Raw genomic sequence first — 22,322 nt, 5'->3', positions numbered from 1 at the left:
TTGGCTTTTCTGCCCACGAACAATTATCAAATATTATAAATATGCATTTTAATTGCCATTCAATTTAGATAAACTTTGAGATTTGTGAAATATGATAAAAGCAACATGAAAAAGTATAATCTCTAGTGAGAAAGCTACATAATTGTAGTCACTCCAAGTAATCCACCATTAATGCCCACATACACTGGCCAAAGCCAAAGCGTTTGGCAGCAAAACGTAACAACAGTCCAAGAAAGTATGGGCTTAATCCTGAAGGTTACCATTTCTGTCATTAATAGTGACAGCTTACTTACCATCTGATTGATTTTACACCTAGCTCAATTTCTTTCACACCCAGAGGCTGCAGGTTTCTACTAATCTGCATTGCTGATTATCAGTCCCTTTAATTCCAATTGAGCATTTTTGGCACTTAACATTTGTTACTCAACAGTGTTCTCTACCATATCTGTGAATAGTTTTCTATTAAACAGTTGTGCAAACACCAGTAAGTGAGCAAAGATAGAGGTAAGAGAAAGTGAGTAAAAAGGTGAAAGAGAGGAAAATCAGAGAGAAGGGAGCAGAGGAATGATAAGGAGAAGATACAGGAAAAGCAATATTTTTTGAAGTGGAGGAAGACATTAATTTATTACAGTAAGTAGAGTAAATAACACCATGTTCCATGGAGGAGAGTGTTTGGGTGCATCACTAAATGTTTTCTCTATAACAATAATGTTTTACAGTTTGCTAATTTAATATTTAATATGTGCCAGATACTCAACTATGAATATAATCATATTTGTTTCTCATGTTAAGAGGCTTAGACTTTTCCCTGCACCCAGTGGAAAGCCATTTAAAATATGAAGTTAGTCAGATGATCAGTTCAAATTTATGATTTTAAGAAGATAATTTTTCAATATGGACATTAGATGATTGGAGAACAAAGGCAAATTGGGAGAGATCAAGAAGACTGCTGTCAATACTAATAAAGAAAGAGGTTATTTAAATGCATAACTAAATTCCTGCTACCTCTTTCTTTGTTAGTATTGACAGTAGTCTTCTTGGTCTCTCCAATTTGCTTATGTTCTGCAATCATTTAATGTTCATATTGAAAAATTATCTTCCTAAAATCATGAATTTGAACTGATCATCTGACTAATTTAATATTTTAAGCCAGGTGTGGTGGCTCACCCCTGTAATCCCAGCACTTTGAGAGGCTGAGGTGGGTGGATCACCTGAGGTTGGGAGTTAGAGACCAGCATGACCAACAGGGAGAAACCCAGCCTCTACTAAAAATACAAAAAAATTAGCTGGGCGTGGTGGTGCATGCCTGGAATCCCAGCAACTCAGGAGGCTGAGGCAGGAGAATCACTTAAACCCAGGAGGTGGAGGTTACAGTGAGCCGAGATCGGGCTATTGCACTCCAGCCTAGGCAACAAGAGCAAAACTCCATCTCAAAAAAAAAAAGAAAAAAAAAAGAATAGAGAAGAGGCAAATGTAACTGTGGTAGAGTGAGTTAGGGAGAGGATAATAGTAGGATGTAATGTGAAAAAAGAAATAGGGAGGAGCAGGTTACTAGGGCAATGTAGCCTAATATAAGGTTTTTGTTTTGTTTGGAACATGGAATGTGATCGATGGTTTTATGTGGAAGAGTGTCATGATCTGACATGTATTTAAAGGGGATTACTATGCATGATATGAGGGTAAAAGTAGGGTTAATATATTAGTCCATTTTCATGCTGCTGATAAAGACATAGTCGAGAATGGGCAATTTACAAAAATAAAGAGGTTTAGTAGACTTACAGTTCCATGTGTCTGGGGAGGCCTCACAATCAGGGTGGAAGGTGAAAGTCACATCTCACATGGCAGCAGACAAGAGAAAAGAGAGAACTTGTGCAGATGATCTGCCCTTTTTAAAACCGTCAGATCTTGTGAGACTCACTCACCATCTCGAGAACAGCATAAAAAAGACCCACCCCCATGATTCAATTGCCACCCACGGGTCTCTCCCAGGACATGTGGAAATTGCGGGAGTGACAATTCAAGTTAAGATATGGGTGGGGACACAGCCTGACCATATCAATTAAGGAAAGACAAAAGCCACCTAGGAAACTATTTCCCTTAAGCCTGGAAAAGAAACTTCTGCCCTGAATTCTACTCTCGCTCCTTTCTCCGTGAGAAATCCATGAAGCATAAAGGATACACTCCCACCAACCCAGATCCCACCACTCCTCTTCTATTCTCTAGTAAGCTTGAGCCCTGGATCTTGATCCGTCATGACTCAGCTCCAGGTTTGCCTCTCCAAGTGCAGAACACACGTAGTGTATGCCAGGCTGGCTTTATGGGCACACATCCTTGTAGTCACATAGGACCCCAAACTGAGAAGTTACCCCAGATGGCTTAATGCATTCATCATCATTTTAATAATTTTATATTTGAACTTCTGCCTTGTGATGAGGTTCAGTGAAGTCCAATCAAACTTATGCATAAGCAGAGGAGAAATAGGCAAGATGTGTGTAAATCATTTCTTGGTACTCATAGAAAAGTAGTTTGTGATGTCCATGAACACAGAATTTCATATAGACATATATATACATACACACACACATATATTTATTTAAATATATTTGTCATTCTGATAAGTGTGTAGAATGGCATTAAATAGCCAATAAAAAACATCATGACAAGGGAAAAGACCACAGAAGAAAGGAAATATGTTTATATTTAGTAACTTTATAGGTATCTTTTTTACTCTGCTTTTTAAACAAAGGGCTCTGTTTTAATATTGCACTGGGCTCCACAAATTATTTAACCACCTCTGGGTGTATGTATCAAAGTCCAAGGGGTGGTCAAAAAGAGGTTGTTGTCAGAGGTTTGGAACTAAACTTGAATGTGCAAGCTAAATGGTATGTATTTGTATGAGAAACCTGATGTATGATGGGGGTAGGGAGTAGGTGGTAAGCGAAGGACACAGGCTACACACAGACACCTGGTGCCCAAGGTCAACACCTGGCTCGCTCTTTGCTGCCAAATTTTAACCATTTTTGGAATGTTATTTACACTTTTACATACTTAGATATATGATAAATGGCTTCCATTTCTACTCTTACCATTGCCTGATAAATTTTCAGGATTGGATTAATTGCTATAGTCCAGATAAGAGATGATGGTAGAATAAACTAGAGATGGGAAGAAAAGCCTAGATGTATTTTCAATGTAAAACTATGGTCTTTGTTTAGAAGTCAAACGTATAATGCCCAAGAAAAAGTGGTGTCAATGAAGATTTTAGCTTGAAGCATGGAAGTGCAAAGGCATATGAATATGCCAATTTGTTTATAGACATTTAGGCCATTTCCAATTTTTGGTGATTATGAATAATGCTGCTATAAACATTCACATAATTTTTGTAAATTTTTAAAAAATTCTTATTGGTAAATTAGTGAAATTGCTGGGTTATATAGTAAGTATACTTTTAACTTTATAAGAAATTGCCATATTTCAAATAGAGCTGCATTTGTTTTTTGTTTTGTTTTGTTTTGTTTTTTGAGACTGAGTCTCACGCTTTCACCCAGGCTGGAGTGCAATGGTGCGATCTTGGCTCACTGCAACCTCTGCCTCCCAGGTTCAAGCGATTCTCTTGCTTCAGCTTCCTGAGTAGCTGGGATTACAGGCACATGCCATAGCGCCCAGCTAATTATTGTATTTTTAGTAGAGATGGGGTTTCATCTTTGCCAGGCTGGTCTTGAACTCCTGACCTCATGATCCACCCGCCTCAGCCTCACAAAGTGCTGGGATTACAGGCGTGAGCCACTGAGCCCGGTGGAGCTGCATTATTTTATAGTCTCACCAGCAAAATGTAAGGGTTCTAGTTGTTCAACATTATTTCTAGCACTTGGTAATGTTCAGCTTTTTACATTTTTAAAATTGTTTTGCCATTGTAATAGACATGAAGTGGTACTTCATAATGGTTTTAGTATTCTGCTACCTAATGACTAATGCAATCAAGTGTATTTTTATGTGTTTATTATCCAGATATAATGTATTATTTGGTAAAATATCTGCCCAAATATGTTGCCTATGTTTTATTGCTTTTTATTTCTGATGCCGACTTTTGTTTGGGAGTCCTTAACATGTTTAGAATGCAAATTCATTGTCATAAATAAACAAATGTGATGTTGCTTTATCTTCTATTTTATAGGTTATCTTTTCATTCTCTCTTACATGATCTATCAAAGACCAAAAGTTTTAAATTGTGAGGAAGTCTAGTTGTTTAACCTGTTCATTTATGGATAGCGTTTTGGTTTCATATGAAAGATTAGAACTGCACATACTACTTGAGAATAGTGACCATAAAGATTGCTGTAAAACTATAAATTAAATGAAATTACTAAGGAAATGAGCAGGAATAAAGAGTAGAGATCTGTCATTCCCTGGAATACTACGAATTTTACCATTGAGAAAGATGAGAGGTATCCAGCAGAGAGATTAGAACGGAGCAGCCTATGAGACAGGAACATAACTAGGAGAACACGATGAAACCCAATTGGTGGGATTATTTCAGAGAGAAGGGAATGATCACCTGTGTCAAATCTCATCAAAAGTCAAGTGAGCTGAAGCCTAAGAGGTGACATTAGAATAGCAATGGGGTGACCACTGGTGAGTTTCAACAAAAGTAAGTTTGTATAATAACTGAAAAAAAAAAAGTCCTGGTTAAGGATTAATTTAAGAAGGCAGTCCAGAGAGGCAAAGGATAGTCAATACATTTGAATTTTTTTTCTTTTATTAAATTGAGAAAAATGCTTAGGAAAGAGATTGTAAGTTGAATGGGATTGAAGAAAGTTTTGTTGATGTATAGTTTAAGATGGAAGACATTGTATTATGCTCATATGCTGATGGGGATGGTATAGTAGAAACAGAGAAATAGAATAAATTAGATAACAGAAAATTTTGAGGAGATTCTAAAAACAAAGTCAGCAGGAAATAGGATCTATACATAAGTAGAGAGTTTGATATTTTTTTCCATAAAACAGAACAAGATTATATTTCATATTTCAATATAAGACTTCTGCATAACCAAAAAATAAACCACCACAGTAAAATGAATGAGAAAAAACATATTTGCGATTCTAGACAAAATATTAACATCTTTAATCATAAATGAATTCTTCAGATATCAGTACAAAGAGACTAACATTACAAGGGAAGTGAAAATAAAAGGAACAGAGGAAAATGGAATAGCACAAATGAGTTATAGGCTATATGAAGATGATATGGTTAACAAAATAGCTGAGAAAGTAATGTCATTATAAATTACATTGTCAATCCTTACAAATATTGATTATCTGATGTTTGTACAGCTTTAGGATATGAAGAATTTGCAAATACATGGGAAACTTACTCTAGTCATGGGAAGTTTACTCAAAAATGTAGATTTTTGCATAAACTTGGCCCCAGCAATTCCAAACCATAGGAATCACTCCAACAAAGTAGTTAGATACACACCCTCACACATACACATACATATGTACTACATCGAAAATGTGTAAGTAATATATCATCCCCCAAGAAACCACTTATGTCTCAACTAGTTTATAAAATAATAGACTGGGGGTAGAAACAGACAAAAGGCATTTAAGTAAAAATACTACATTTCACACAATTGCTATGTCTTGTGAATTCTTATAATCTTAGAAATGAGGGGACCAGTTCACTCATTGAAATATGAGAGGAAGCAGAGAATGTGGGCATAGATACACAGATAAATTGGTGGATTTATTGGTAGAGAAGCCTGTGAACAAGTTCATGTAATTTCTAGTTTCTTTTGTTTTTCAGTAAAATGAAAAGCAAGTAATACATTAAATACTCTCCTTTTAATGACTATTATTACCATACCATTATGTACCCATGTAGACAAGTCCCCCTGTTTTGATATACTCTTTCTAAAATCTTCAAATAGATGAGTTCTGTGTTTTTAAATATTTTACAGTTAAGAAAAGTGCCTATCATTTCCATGTGTAGTTTGGGTCTTAAAGCATTCCTGAGGCTAGTTCAGGGATTATCTGGGTCCTAACTGTGCTTATTTAAAAGTAAAATAACTTAGTTTGCCCAGTCCCTTCTCACCCGCTAGTAGATTCATTGTATGAAACTTATAAAATTTCCCCTCCCTGGTTATATCACTGTTCCTGTTCTAACAACAAAATTGCCAGTTTTCAGGAGTTATAAGCAATAGAAAATAGTGGTGCCAATCTTCAATACCATCACTCTGTACTAGTTTTGTCATTGTCCTGACATTGCAGTATACAGAAATCAATCACTGCCACTAGGATGCAGGCAAACCAAATCTGGAACTTCCAGATTGAATTAACTGTCTGTCTATTCCCTAGACCACACCCCTTCAATTGCCTTGTAACAGTAATGACTAATACAGCAATATAGTACTTATATTTACCTGAATATAAAACAGGTTAAGAAAACTTTTGCTTTATAAAAATTTGTTCAAATAAAAAAAGTATGACTGTGAAAACAAGACAACATCACTAAAAATTAATGCTATCAGCCATGCACATTGTTTCATGGCTGCTTGGAATATTGTTGCTATTTAAATAGTTGCTCAATGAAATGAGTTCATCATACGAAAGATGAATTGTTAGTACAAAACCCCAAATTTTTATTCAAAATACCTGATAATTTTTTTTTCATTTCTTCTAGCAAAATCATATTATTCCAATGAATTCAATGGAAGACACAAAAAACATAAAAGGTTTTTTTTTTTTTTTTTAGTTTTAGAAAGTTCAATTTCTCAGTTCTTTGGGATTTGCTTTATGCCATGTCCTTATCTGGGAAATTCACAAGTCTTAGAAATACATTAAAGTTGCCAATAAGCTGTTTAGGAAAGAAACTTACTTGATTTGTTAACTAAGTCCTACTCAAGCTAATTAGGCTTTCTTTTTCATATATATATATATGAATAGGAGTCTTTTGGCTACATATTACAGTCGCTGATATACAATTGCCAATATTATAGGACGAGTTAAATATTTTAAGATTAGAACTTTCTATCTTAACAGTATCTTAAATATCTGTTGATATTTAAATGGCCTAAACTGGAAGCAAAACATATAGTCATCATTTACACACAATCCATAGAATCAAAGTTGTCAATCTGAATTAGAGCGCTATTCAACTATATAGCTATGGAAAAGGAAATATTTTTAAAATGCTTTTGAGGAAGTTAATGCATTATAAGAATCTTTAAAGGCTAAATGGAGTAAACTTTATAGCTAAAACCAAAACAATACTAGGGCTTTGCCATTTGTGATGAAAATAGACCAAAACAACAAATTGAATTGTCCCATCTAGAACTTGTCAAATATAAAACATGAGGCAGAAGATATAGAGAAGATGTGAAGTGTTTTTTTTTACCAATAAACTTGGTGGCACCCCAAAATAGCATCTTTCCCTCTTCAGTGCTGCAGAGCCAATACGTGAAACTGAAAGTGAGCATCAAGCACAGCAAGTTCTGTTCCGTGACCAGGGGATGGAGAGTGGGAGCATGACTTGCAAATTAACTTTTTGACTAGTGAGAGGTCAGAGAGTTAAAATATAGGGTTTCTCTAATGAAGATATTGGACATTAAAAGTGAGGGGAAGAATTATTCAAGTCTTTTCTGGAAACGAGTGGTGAATTCCTCTGAACTGATAGTGCCATCTTCCTTTTTGTCCTTTAATGACTTCTTCCAGTCATTATCAGGGCAATTCTTAACTGTCATGGTGCTCATGGGAGTGTCCTCTAGTGTAGAAATGAGATTCTAATGAAGCCTGAGGTTTTTATGAAGCTATATGTTGGCTATCTTCGTTCTAACCAGTCTCAGCTGGTATGACTATATAGGGAAGTCCTTAAAGCAGGCATTTTATTTCTTAACGATAAGCAGAATTTGAGTGGGTAGAAGTTCAGCTATGTCATATAGGCATTACATTTGGTAACATTTTTATAATACGTGATATCATGTGACACAGAGGAAGCAGGCAGTAGAACAGGGTTCATCTCCCACTGCACTTCATAAAGTCTTCCTGGAAAACAAAGACCGTATTTGTGAACCAACACAGTAGTGTCTTGCTCTCCTCTTACTTTAAACTTTTAAGAACCTAATTCCTTGAAATTATCAGAGATTGACATGTTCCTATGAGATGAGGCTCTGGCATATTTTCTGGAGCACAGCAATGATGCCAAAGACATATACACATACTACAACACGATGTCCAAATAATAAGAAGAAAACTACAGTTATTGAAGTGTTCCTTTGAAATAGAACTAACAGTAATCAAAGGATTTGGAACACTTCATATAAAATCAAAATGAGAACACTGATTGCCTCTCTATATTGAGTGGGTGGTGGGAAAATAAAGAGACAGGAATGAAAGAAGATAAAGCAGCAGAGGCAACAAACTTTTCTTATTTAGAATGTTGTCTGGGTCTGATAGGACCCACTCTCCCTTCCATTAAATATACTACTATTCAATCTGGAATATAATCATAATCTAATAAAACTAAAGTCATCAAACACACATTTGAGAAATGAAGATTGTCTCAAGGCTTTCAAATATCCTTTCTGATTTAAACTTTGAATTTTACTCAGATTGACACTGGATGTGGCATACAAAAGAGAGTAATATTAAGGATAGAAAAGAAATATTGACTTATGTAATCAGAAAAGTAGTGTTCCAATGTATATAAAAGTAATACAGAACATAATCAAGTTTTTTTTTGTTTGTTTGTGTTTTTTTTAGTCAAAGTAGATTGTGATGAGCAAGAAAAGTTTTGTAAGTTAACATCTAAAATCTTAACATAGCTTTCAGTCAAATTCCTCTAATTACAGAATGCATTTTTTTGTAAATTAAATAGATTTAATATACTTCTTGTAGTTAATATTTTTTGCTTCTTTTTATAGATAAAAAGACATATTTACAGGCACTACCGAAAACTGTAATATCAATAGAGAAACCAACTTTGCAACAGTGAGCATCTTCTACAACAGAAGGTAGCGTCTTCACACAGATGTTAGATCTCTCCTGGTTGTGAGAACTTCAAAGCTGAATAAACTCACAAAGAGTGGAATGTGGCGTCAGCAAAGTCATTCAACTGCTAGGCACACTGTCTATCTTCTTACAAAATAGAGATTATGTACCAGGCAATGCAGCACAAAACCTTGAAGGGCTTCATTATTGCTTTTGATTTTGCTGATTGCTTATTAACTGGCTCTCTTCAGCCACCTGGTTGTTCTAAATGAAAAGAATCCACTTGTATTCTAAGTGATTATTGGCATAGTGATTGAAAGAGGGAATCATTCCAAGAACATGTTTAGTATGCCCTTGACCATGTGAGAAGCAACCAATAAAGAAAATAGCTTGCTGAATAGAGCCCATTACACATGATACATCTGCAAATAACTGCAAATTGAAAGATTGCAAACTAATACAATGACTACAAGGACACACTAATGAAGCATTTCTTATGTTAACTTCTCATTGGGCATAAATATGGAGAACACGCTATAGTTATTTGACAGCTGTCCATTTTTTAGATTAAGATTTCTATACCACTTAAAATGATTTCAACTCTAGTAGAATACAGTTAAATAATCACTGAAAAACAAAAATATTTTTGCTTCCAGTAACATACCTAAACTTAAACTAGCATGACTAAACTAAGACGTTTTAAGTATCCTAGTGTTTCTGACAGAATTCGTCCTTGTAATATTTAAATCATTTTCAAACAAATATTTGGATACAATAAATAATAGTCGAGAGTGATTTATTGGATATCCTTATTTCAGCAGCACCACTGTGTCCTTCATATATGCTTTTGTCATTTAGTTAACACCTGGGTTGTTAAAAATTTCTCCATACCTACCTTTTACCTATGAGGAAACACAGCCAGACTATTGCTAGGGCACCATCAAGTCCATGTATCTTAACTTAAACCGCTCAAATGGCTTGCTTCCTGCCAAAATTTTTCATGTAGTGAGGCAGAGAAGAAGAAGGCAAGTGTTAAGATAGAAGTTTGTGACATAGTTAATTGCATGGTAATCTCTACGTAGTCCATTTATAATTGCTCTACCCTCCTCTGGTGAAACAAGCACCCTTATTTATATGTAGGTTCTCAATCCTCTTTTCTAGGTCCGTGGTCCTTGGTAATTGTTAAAAGTTAATAGTCTCATTATAGAAAATTATCTCAATGAATCATCTCAATTTCAATAGGTCAGCTATGCCTATATGCTGTTGCATTATCTACAAAAGCAGACTTAATGTTGCCAAAATGGCAGTCTTCCCAAAAGAGTACACTCTGCCTACAGAGGAAAATGCCAAGCCAGTGACCATGTTCCCTTTCTTACATAACCTTCAGCTTTAATTTAAGCGTTAGTCATCCTGTTTTCTGGTGAGAAATGGCCTTAAAATGAAATAAATAAATAGATAAATAAATAAAAGGAAAGATTTAAAGAGGGCAAATGATCTTTAGATTCTTCTTATTTTGTGTTCCTTTCTGTTGCAGAGGCTTGCAATTTTTAACAAGTTGTCAGAGGTAGCACATAAGTTCTAGTGTAAAATAAAAATCTCAAGAGAAAATGGTAAGGTAAGTTTAACCACATATCTTTCAGAGAGTACAATGTTTAAAATACAGATAGCATTCATTCAAGAAGTATAGTTATTTTACAGGCTTGGGAGTAAAAGGCTATAAAAGAATGTAAAACTGCAGGTCTCAAAGTGTCATTGAAGTAAAATATGATGGATTATTTCTACCAGGATACTGGAACCTATATTTATTTTTAGTGAATGCATATTCTCAAAGTCTGGCAATCAGACTTCCATAAACTTCGGTGTTCAAAGGTGGACACAGTTCGGCTGAGAGCAATGATTTCGCATCATCTGCCTTTAGCCACAAAATATTTCAGAGTTATTCTTCAGTTAAGTGACTGCAAATGTCAGGGAAACTAAATCTTAGTTGTCTTCAAAGAGTTATGCAAGTGTTGAATTGGTATGTTAGGGAAATTTGGTCATGTGATATCTTAATTTTCCTCCGGAGGTTCTTATGTCTTACTTGGAATTAAGTGTGATGCTATTAAGATATGATTAAGTGTGATGCTATTAACATTTGTAATTTTATGTTTTCAAAGACAGTATAAAACACATGGTTGATCTTTCCTCTTTATTTTCAGTAAACACTACCTTAAAGTTACAGTGTAAGAAAAATCAATTGAGTATTCCGGTTCTACACAAAGTAATGGATTGAGAAGGTGGGCTAAGGAACTAATTTGTTATGGAAGATATTTATGTAAGGAAAGAAAGTGAAAGAAGTTTCAAATACATAGATTACAACTTGTCTAGCCAAGAAATGAACAGTCAACATGATTTAATATGGAAATTTAACTATGTTCTCTTTCCACCTTTACCTGTATTGTATAATCATTTATTCATTCATAAATTCAACAAATATTTATTGAGTTACTACTACCTGTCAGAAACTTCTAGGCACTGAGGATTCATTATAATAGGCATTATAATTGAATGAACAGTTAAACTCATTGTAGAAGGGACGTCTTCTCACATAGATTACACTTCCAGCATGGATTGCATCATTATCTCTCATTACCCTAAGGAAGCATTTGAAGATTCAGCACAACAGAAACTAAAACCTGTTTTTCAGGTGCTAATGTTTGGGATTTTGTTTCACAATCCAAAAATTTTTATAGTGAAAGAAAATGAGAATAGAATCTCTGAGGGGTCAAGGAAAAAAACCTAGGGTAGGAAAATGTAAAGGAAAGGAATATTGGAGTCAAGGAAGAAGAGGCTCCAGTAAATCAGGGTCAGTTGGAAGCTCCAGGATGTGACCTTGGCTCCAGGGCCTTATCTGCCTACTGGTAACAGCTTTGGCCTATGCCCAGGACTTTCATCTGAAAATGCTGGTAAGACCAGTTATAATATTCTGCGTTGCTAACATGCCCTCATCTGTTATTGGATAGAGCTGGACAGAATAATTTTATGACCCCTGAGTTGTAACAGTAGTTAATAATGCTGCCATTATACTTTCAATACAGGATAACTGTTAAGTTGTGAGGCTCAATTTATGGCCCTGGAGATGTTTGCTGAGCTACTTAACATCCCAGTTCTTCAGTTACCAGCTGAGATGTTTGGTGAATTACTTAACATCCTAGTTCTTCAGTTTCTTCTAGTGTAAAATGGAGATAATAATATTGTCTTGCTAATAGGGTTGTCTGTTGCAAAGAATAAATATGTTGTTGTGTATACAGCACTTCCAATGGCATCGGTGCCATAGTAAAATCCAGTAGATGTTAGCATTATCTTCACGCTTTCAAATAAGTATATTGATAAAAGCATTGATTTCCAAAGGCTAATGTTTTTATTAAAGTTCTTACCTTCATTATGCATTTCTTTCCTCCAAGCTTCTGCATCTAATCCATCACTGAGATTTTAAGTCTTTTTAACATTTCTAACACCAGAATTGCTGATAACATATCTGTGGAGTGAGCCATTCAGCAGTAAGTTGGAAGTATAATAGAAGGGACAAAATTATGATTGACCATTCTCACAGATCAAAAGGAACTCCACACTTGTATTAATAGTGTCTTCTTAAAATCTTTTCTGGAATGTTTTCACATAAGGACATAACTTGCAAAGCCCAGTAATTGGGTCATTTTGAGACAGAATTTCCGCATTATGTTTCATTATTCATGCACATTTTTAGAACTCAAAGGCTGATCATTACATGCTACTTTTTATGTATCAGGTGTATTTCCCAGAATACAATAAAACTCTTAATTGATGATAATGCATAGGTGATGCAGATGCCATTAAAATTACTTATATTTTAAGTGTTATTTTAATTATTTGCAATTAAAAGTAGAAGTCTAAAATAATAATATTTGAAACCTGCAGTATTTATCATTTATGGGACCAGTACTGTTATTTATGTATATTGGCTTTGGAAGCTATACCTAGATGGAGCTGCACGATTGTATGTGTTCAGAGTTAGCATAATATAAATGTTTACAAAATACATTGCCATCTAATGGTTTTATATTAAAATGCATTCTTCTATTTGTTATTGTAGTCAATCTCCTAAATTATACTGAGAAATAAAATTTGTTATTTTAAAAATGAAAAACTCAATTTGTTACTTGTTGGTGGTAATATATGATGAAGGCTGCAATATTATGGTTTATTTCATGAGACTTATTTATTCTATAAAACTGAGGGTTTAAAAAATGTTTAATTTAAATATCTCTTCCAGTCATGAGGAAATAAGATGGTTTAGAATTATCCTCCCACTATAAACAGTTGGACAAACTGACAAGAAAGATACCTAAAATAAGAATTTTCAAACATTAGAAAATAGGCAGAACAGGACTGTGATTCCTGAGAGAAAGGAAACTAAGGAGAGGAGTCCTCAAATCTTCCAAGCTTTCTGCCTAGGAGCAATTTCTGGACCACAGTTCATGGAACCAAGAAATGTTCATGGCTTGAGGAGACACAGATCAGAGTTTAGGGAGATGAAGGCACCTAGATTTTGTAGGGCAGACTAAACTACAGGAGCATACAGAGAAAGAGCCCCAGAAATGTGCATAGATTTTTAGATTTTTCCTAAGATCTCTGACCAAATACCAATCTGCATAGACATGAAGTGAATATCTAGGAGGCCAGGCAAAAACAATCTTGACTCATCAAACTTCCCAGAGTAAAAAGACCTAATTGAAGCCAGGAGATACTCAGTAAACACAATAAAAAGATTCTTGAGCTTCTTACTTTTGTAGATGTATAGTTTTCACGATAAATCTGTATCCATTTTTTCAATTTTATTTCTATTCCTCTTCTTTCTCTCTTCCTGGAATTTCAAACATAACTATGTATAAATTGCTTGATGTTGTCACTCTGTTCAATAAGGCCAAGTTTTTTTTTCTTTTTCTTTTTTAGCCATATTTCACTCTGTACTTCACTTTGTGTAATTTTATTTCTCTGTAAAATGTAAGTTAAAAGAAACAAAAGCAAAATAATAATATAGCAAAAAAATGAAGATTTTCCCAGGTAATGTATGGTAACAACACACATAATTTATTAATATAATTCATGTATTAACCAATTAAAAACCATATAGTCATCGCAATGGCAATCGACATAATGGAAGCATAAAAATGATTTCATACTTATTGCTAAACATTCCATTTTAAATCCTAGCAAGACAGGTAACAAGGGAGCACTTACTATATGCAGGTATTCATCTTCTCACTATTGAACAAAATCGAAAAAGACAGAGCAGGCCAAATGGAAAGAAAAGCAGGAAGACATAAATTAAAAGAAAAAAATTAAGTAACACAATTAAGGAAAGAAAGACAGAAAGAAAGAAAGAAACAGAGAGAGAGGGAGGGAGGGAGGGAAAAAGAAATAAAGCAAGATAGAAAGTAAAGCAGAAAAAAATGGAGAAGGAAAGAAGTAAAGAAGAAAGGAAAGAAGAAGCAAAAAAAATAGATGAATTCTTGATATGAGCAACAATATGGATAAATCTTAAATTAATCATTTGAGTAAAAAAAGCTAGGTCTCCCAAAAATGTACATACTGCATTTTCAGTATAATTAATTTGAGATTTATCCATGTTGTTGCTCATATCAAGAAACTAATATGTACTGACAGGAAAGAAAATCAGTGGTTGTCCTGAGGATGAGGAGTTAAGTGGGTTGGACAGGGTTACAATAAAGAATAAGAAAACTTATTGCTGGGCAACATTCCATTACAGATTATAGATCTATACTAAAATTTGTTCATGCATTCACCTCTTGACTAATATTTAAGTTGTTTCTAATTTTGTGCTATTGCATGTACACCTGTGATGAACCTTAATGTGCAACATTTTGTATGCGTCTCTTTGCTTTCAGGTCCCTTGTGCAGTAAAAACCTAGAAGCAGAATTGTTGGGTCATATGGTAGCTACATATTTAATGTTTTAAGAATATAAGAGTTTTCAAACCGTTGCATTTTATAAGCCCACAAGCAGTTCTTCCACATCCTTGCAACACTTGTTTTTTAATTTTAGACAAACTAATAAACATGTAGTTGTATAACTTTGTAGTTATAATTTGCATTACTTTAATGAATCATGATGTTTAGCATATGTTCATTGCTTATTTGCCATCTAGATATCTTCTTGGTGAAGCATCCATTAAAATACTTTGTTCATTTTGGGGAGTTTGATTTTTTAAATAATTGAGTCTTGATGTTTTATATATATTCCAGATAGAAATTATTTATTAAACTCTTAGATTTTCAAGATTTTTTCAATTGTAAGCTTGTCTTTTCATTCTCTTAACAGTATCTTTTGCAGATCATAAAATATTAATTTTAACAAAATTCTAATTGATCAATTTTTTGTTTTATTTATTTTGCTCTTTGTGTCATATCAAAGAGAGCTTTGCCTAACTTAGGTTATAGATAACTTATTTTATATTTTTTCTAGAATTTTTGTGGTTTTAGGTTTACATTTAGGTCTATGATGTATTTTTTGTTAATATTCTTATATGGTGCAAAGTATAGATTAAGTCTTGTTTTACTGGATATTCAACTCAATCACTATCTGTTTAAAAGATTATCATGCTTCCACTGACTTAGCACCTATATTAATCAGAATTCTCCAGAGTTTTCCAAGAAACAAAAATAATAGAGAGTGTGTGTGTGTCTGTGTGTGTGTGTGTGTGTGTGTGTGTGTATAGATTTACCATAAGGAATTGGTTCATGTAATTATGGAGGCCAGCAAGTTCAAAATGTTTAGGGTAAACCAGCAGGCGGGAGACCCAGGAAAACCAATGCTTTAGTTTGAGTCTGATAATGTTCTACTGTAGAATTCTCTCTTCCTCAAGGAAGACTGGCCTTTTTGTTCTATTCACGTCTTCAACTGCTTGAATGAGACACATCTGCATCAGGGAGAGGAAACTACTTTATTCAATGTTCATCAATTTAAGTGTTAATCTTATCCCAAAACACCCTTGCAGAAACATCCAGAAGAATGCTTGATCAAATATAGTTTAGTCAAATATTTTGACCAAAATAATATTTGACCAACTTAGGCCCTCAGTGACGACAGCCAAGTTGAAAGGTAAAATTAACCATCACAACTCCTTTGTTAAAAATCAAATTACCATATATGTGTGTGTCTATTTCTAGACTCTCAGTTTTTTTTCCATGAGCCTAGTAGTCTATCTCTACTTGATGATGCATGATGGCTTAGCTTTATAGTAATTATTGATATCCAAGCTTGCTTTTTTTCTTCAAAGTTGTTTTTGGTGATTCTAGGTCCTTTTATTGCCATATTAATTTTAGACTAAGGCTTGATAAATTCTACCAAAAAGCATATGAGCTTTTGATTGGTATTATATTGATTGAATACAGAAATAAAGTTGGAGATAATCGATACCTTAACAATATCTTCATGTCAGATTTATTTCTGACCATTTTATTTTTAATGCCATTATAAATCATATTTTAATTTAAAATTTAAAATGTTAATTTGTGAGTATTGGTGCTGATACGTGGAAATACTTTGATCCTTTTTTATCTATCTTGAATTCTGCATTCTTGCTAAACTAACAAATATTTGGGAATTTTCCAGAGTTTGTTTTTTTTTTTTTTTTTTTTTTTTTTTTTTAGTTTTTGAGACGGAGTCTACCTTTGTCACCAGACTGGAGTGCAGTGGCGCGATCTCGGCTCACTGCAACCTCTGTCTCCCGGGTTCAAGTGATTCTCCTGCTTCAGCATCCCGAGTAGCTGGGACTACAGGTAAGCCACCACACCCAGCTAATTTTTTGTATTTTTAGTAGAGACAAGATTTCACCATGGTAGCCAGGATGGTCTGGAGTTTTTGACCTTGTAATCTCCCCACCTCGGTCTCCCAAAGTTCTGGATTACAGGCGTGAGCCACGGCGCCAGGAAATGCGATTTTCTGTAATTGATTTCCAGAGATCTTGTAGTATTAATTTCTCATTGATTCTAATTTTCTCAGGTAACATAGAGACTTGTTTCATGGCCAAGATGATGATCAATTTTGGTAAATGTTTTACATGTATCTGAAAAAAACGCATTGAGACAAAAAATAAAAAACCTGCTGTTGGGCACAAAGTTCTATAAACATCAATTAGATCAATTTGGTTGGTAGTATAATTCACTTCCCTTATGAGTTCTATCATTTAAAAAAAAATTTCTACTTTTCTATCAATTATTAAGAGGTAAATTTTGAAATTTCATGTGAATTCATCTATTTTTTCATGCAATTCTTGTCTTTGCACTTTATGTGTTATAATACTACACACTCATTGATGCTCTATGCATTTTTTCTCTCATTCGTTTTAGAGATTCTCTCTTCTAGCTCTTCGCCAACCTTTAACTTTTCATTGTTGAATCTGCTGTTAATCCCATCCAGTGTATTTCTTATCTCAGACATTGCAGTTATCATCTATGGAAGTTACATTGTGCCTCTTTTAAAATATCTTCCATGTGTCTGCTAACATACTCCATATTTCTTCTACTTTTTTAACCTATTGAGTACCTAATAATGGCTGCTCTTATTAATTCCCTCACTGGTGTCATTTCTGGTTCAATTTTGATTGGTTGTTTTTCCTCCTTATATGGGGTCTGTTTTTCAGCTTTTTTTTCCATGAGTGGTAACTTTTTATTAGATATAGCCATGCTTGGTTGCTGTTGAATTTTTTTTTATTTCTATAAATACTCTTTAGTGTTTTTCTTGAGCAGTCTGTTGATTGAAAACATTGATACTTTCAGTTCTTGCTTTTAAATTTTCTCAGGAGGGTTCATAGCAGCCTTTAGTCTATGGAGAATTTTCTTCCATTACTGAGGCAAAATAATTCAGAGTACCTTACTTCATATGTCATGACTTAAGTGGTTTTCCACTCTGTCTGTTGAGATCAGGAATTACTTCTCCTAGCCCTGTGTGAGTTCTAAGAATTGTTTTCACAATTTTTTTTCTGTGTTTTTGTTCATAGACATGGTAGTTTCCTCACATAAATACACTTATCAGAACTCAGCTGAAGCCTTCAGGACTACTTTCTGCATGACATTGGATATTCCTTCTGTCTCTTTTTCTCTCACACTCAATCTCACTCTCCCTCTCTATCTCTTTCTGGGTCTCTCTCCCTCTCTGTTTCCCTTGATAGCACTAATGTCTCTGGTCAATTTCCTATAAACCCTAGCCAACTTGGCCTTTCTCTCCTAGACTCTGAGTCTCATTTCCTCAACTTAGAGAAACTTCTGGGTTCTGTCAGGATTCCCATTCTCCACACTACATTCTGAGAACTCTAACCTGGTGGTAGCTAAGAAAACTATAGGACTTGCCTCTTTCATTTTCAATTTCTCAGGTATCAATGTCCTTCATTACTTGCTGTCTAACATCTTTAAAACTGTGGTTTCATTTTTCATATTTTATACTTTAGCTGTTTAGGGGGACTGGTAAATTTGTTCCTGTTATTTCATCTTTTTCAAAAGCCAAAGTCGTCTAAATTTTCTTAATAATTTTTGATGTAGATATTGATTTTGGCTTTAGATTTGCTCAATATTATAATGTAGTTTGATTTCTAATGAAGAACATATTTTTTAAGATAAAAGTATAGAGCATTTTAGATGCTCAATCTGTGTAGAAATGAAAGTCACTTACTTAGGATGTAAGATAAATGCACATGGAAAACATTAAAATATGACTTTTTTGGGTGAATACTCTGCTCTGCCCTAATGATAGGAGTCTCACAAATGTCTACTTAAGCTTTACTTATGTTATACAGGGGAGTGCACAATGGTAGACGGTATGGATTTTAAAAAGAATGACCAAGGGTCTCTAAGCTGCATAAGAGAATTCTATAGTTCTTCAGCATGACAAAATGTATGGGAGAACAACAAGAAATTGCCCTTTGTCCTTCTAAGCTCTTATTTCGCATTTTAAAGAGAGAGAAGGAAACAACTTGTTTCCAGTTGTGAGAAACCCACATTCACCTAGCCAAACCCAAAGAATGGACTGGGAGACACAAAGGACAGAGGAAGGGAGACTTTTAATGGCAGTCTTGCAAGAGCAAGTGTCTGGTAGGCAGGCACACGTGTAGCAGTTACAGCAGCTAATTTATTTCCTATCACACAGGTCCCTCCCCCAGTTCCTCATTGATGAGTGCTATGTGGTTACAATCTTCCCGGATGTTGCCTAAGTTTCATTATCCCCCTTATAAGGTTGTACCCCACCCCCTTCCCTGCTTAAGTTTCAATTTCCCAATAAAAAAACTTTCTTCCCTTTTATGGACTGACCCCTCCTCTACATTCTGTTCACTTATGACTTTCTAGGAGCCTGAGCCCTGTGGTTTGTTACATCTGCAGGCTGGCTGGCTGCCAGTGCTGATTTATCATGCCTTGAAGATAGATCATTTAAAATGTTTTCTCACACAGTTAAGATGTAATAAATAAAAATATTCAAGCTCATAGTGCAAGAGATAAAATTGTATCCATCAATATCAGATGGAAAATGAGAGAGACAAGGTTTTTTTTTTACCTGACTTTATCTATATGTTTAAAGTCAAGCATGCGATAACCCCTGTGACCTCTACCACCAAGTATCATGTCTTCCTATAATCATGGAGTCATTCATCCTCCTGTATTATTCACTTAACACAGACTGCCAGCTAAATAAATACTGGGGCAGTCAGAGCATATTTATTATAATGAATTTACTATTCATTTTTTATTTTATTCATTCATTGACTTATCTATACAGTATGTATTTATTTAGCCTAACGTGCCAATCATCGTGAGAAAGTGCTCCACTTATTACTTAATATATCATAAAATAACCCAAATGAAGAACAATGAATTTATAGGTTTAGAAAGGTTAGGCAATTTCCCCAAACCACCCTCCCCCAACATGGTATGTACTAGAGGTAAACTTTGAATACGTTTTTGTCTGATATTAAACTTGACTACTTAACAACTCAATACTGGCCTTTACAGAAATTGCCTGTGAAAAGTAATCTGAAGTCTAGAACAAGCTTATTAATTAGCATATGAAATTTCCCAAGTGGATGATCCTGGCAAATTTTTCCCCTTTACCAACTATTATACTTTGTGTTATGACATCTTTTACTATATGATGGAAACACATTAATTTCCATTACAATTAGAAAACTGACAAATTTAAATTTGATTGAAGAAAGGACACTATATGTAATAAACGTTTTATAAAATTCAGTAAGGTATAATTTATATGCTATAAAACACATTCTCATTATATGTGAATTTAACAAGTGTATACATATATACACCTGTACACCTAACACTACAAAGGAGATATAGAATATTTCCACCACTCCAAAAGTTTTCCTTCTCAATAGCCATAACACCCAGAACCAGACAATCACTGCTTTGCTTTATGTCAATATATATTTGCTATATGTTGTCCTTATGGTCTATTAGATTACCTACATATCATATTGGATTACATATACATCTGAAATCATATCACATATTCTCTCTTTTGTTTGGATTCTTAGCATAATGGTTTGGGATGCATTCATGTTATCACATGTATCTATAATTCCTCACTTTTTATTGTGAAATAGTACTTTGTTGTATGAATATATCACATTTGTTTATCCACTTTCCTCTTTTTTAATTATATTTTAAGTTCTGGGGTAAATGTGCAGAATGTGTACGATTGTTACATAGATATTTGGTAAATAAAAGTGGATTTCTCGTATTTTATAGTAATCAGATGTTAAAGACTTTAAGAAATTGTCAAACTTTTGCAAATTGATTGTACCACTTTACATTCCCAAAAGCCACACAGCTGAAAGAGAGTTCAGTTACTCCACATTCTCATCAATACTTCAGTATGGTGAAACTTTTAAATTTTAGCCATTATAATGAATATGCAATGATATCTTCTTGTGGTTTTACTTAGAATCTCCTTGATGACTAACAATGTTGACCATCTTTTCATGCACTTGCTGACGATCTGTATATCGTCTTTGTGAAGTATTGTTTTAAATTTCCCATCTTTTTTATATTGCAATGTCATATTTTTGAGATAACAAAAAATAATTTTTCGTAAACTGTGTTTTTCATTCATGTTTAACCAAACACACAGTAAATGCACACTTTGTGTACAGTTATTTAAATTTTTTCTAATGCATGCACTCAAATAATTATCACAATCAAGATACGGAAAAGTCCCATTGTATTAATTTGCTTGGACTACCCTAATCAAGAACTACATACTAGGTGGTTAACCCTAATCCTAACCCTAATACAACAAAACTGCATTATCTCATGGCTTTTGAAAGTAGAAGTTCAAAATCAAAATGACAGCAGGATTGATTCTTTCTGAGGCTGGAGGAATAACCTGTTCCAGGTCTCTCTCGCTGGCTTGTATCTGGCCATCTCCTTCCTGTGTCTCTGTATCTTGTCTTCCCTCTCTGCATATCCCACTAACCAAATTTCTCTTTTTATCAGATTAGATCTGCAGTTACGTTGTTAATATGGTTTGGCTATGTCTCCACCCAAATCTCATCTTGAACTGTAGCTCCCACAATTCCCACATGTCATGGGAGAGAGAGACCTGATGGAGGGTAATTGAATCATGGGAGTGAGTCTTTCCAATGCTGTTCCTGTGATAGTGATTAAGTCTCATGAGCTCTGATGGTTTTATAAAGGAAAGTTCCACTATACATGCTCTCGTCTGCTGCCCTGTAGGACATGACTGTGCTCCTCATTCACTTTCTGCCATAAGTGTGAGGCCTCCCCAGCCATGTGGAACTGTGAGTCAATTAAACCTCTTTCATTTATAAATTACCCAGTCTTGAGTATGCCTTTATTAGCAATGTGAGAACAGACTAATACAATTGTATTAGAGCCCAACTTAATGACCATATTTTAACTTGATTACTTCTATAATCAAAAGACCCTATCTCCAAATAAGGTCACAGTATAAGTACTGAGGATTAAGACTTGACATATGATTTTTTTTGGTAAGAGGGGCACAATTTAATCTATAACATCTGTTAAATTAAAAAATTTCCTTGTACTGCTACTGTGTAGCCAATACCCATTACAACCTCCAGCCCTTTCTAACTATTGATTTCTTTCCTTTCCCTAAGGTTTTGTCTTTTTCAGGATGTCATTTATGAGAATCATAAAGTATGTGATCTTTTGAGTTTGGCTCCTTTCATCTATCACAATGCTATGGATATTCATCCATTTTGTTTCATGCATCTGTATTTTTTTCCTTTTTATCATTGAATAGTAT

At 34.3% G+C, this 22,322-nt stretch overlaps 2 long non-coding RNA genes across 4 annotated transcripts in view; one reads left to right on the top strand and one right to left on the bottom strand.

Annotated features, from left to right (window-relative positions):
- The first annotated feature begins 558 nt into the window (after positions 1-558).
- LOC135273417 (uncharacterized) lies at positions 559-21,834 on the top strand. The gene is made up of 3 exons (XR_010341214.1): positions 559-630; positions 16,682-16,810; positions 21,770-21,834. It is a non-coding gene; the product is annotated as an uncharacterized LOC135273417 (long non-coding RNA).
- Positions 4,809-22,322, bottom strand: part of LOC105710464 (uncharacterized) — a 28,803-nt gene continuing 11,289 nt past the window's right edge. The window contains exons 2-6 of one of the 3 annotated variants that reach the window (XR_010341213.1): positions 16,701-17,097; positions 13,794-14,003; positions 12,407-12,507; positions 9,886-9,975; positions 4,809-8,045 (exon numbers count right to left, since the gene is read on the bottom strand). This is a non-coding gene — a long non-coding RNA (uncharacterized LOC105710464). The remainder of the gene's footprint in view (positions 8,046-9,885; positions 9,976-12,406; positions 12,508-13,793; positions 14,004-16,700; positions 17,098-22,322) is intronic. The other 2 variants (XR_002478025.2, XR_002478026.2) reach the window with 2 other exon arrangements.

This window comes from Aotus nancymaae, unplaced genomic scaffold (assembly GCF_030222135.1).
Source record: "Aotus nancymaae isolate 86718 unplaced genomic scaffold, 86718_ANA_hifiasm-v0.15.2.pri h1tg000007l, whole genome shotgun sequence".
NCBI classification, from domain to species: domain Eukaryota; kingdom Metazoa; phylum Chordata; class Mammalia; order Primates; family Aotidae; genus Aotus; species Aotus nancymaae.
This window is presented reverse-complemented; position numbering and strand designations above follow the sequence as displayed.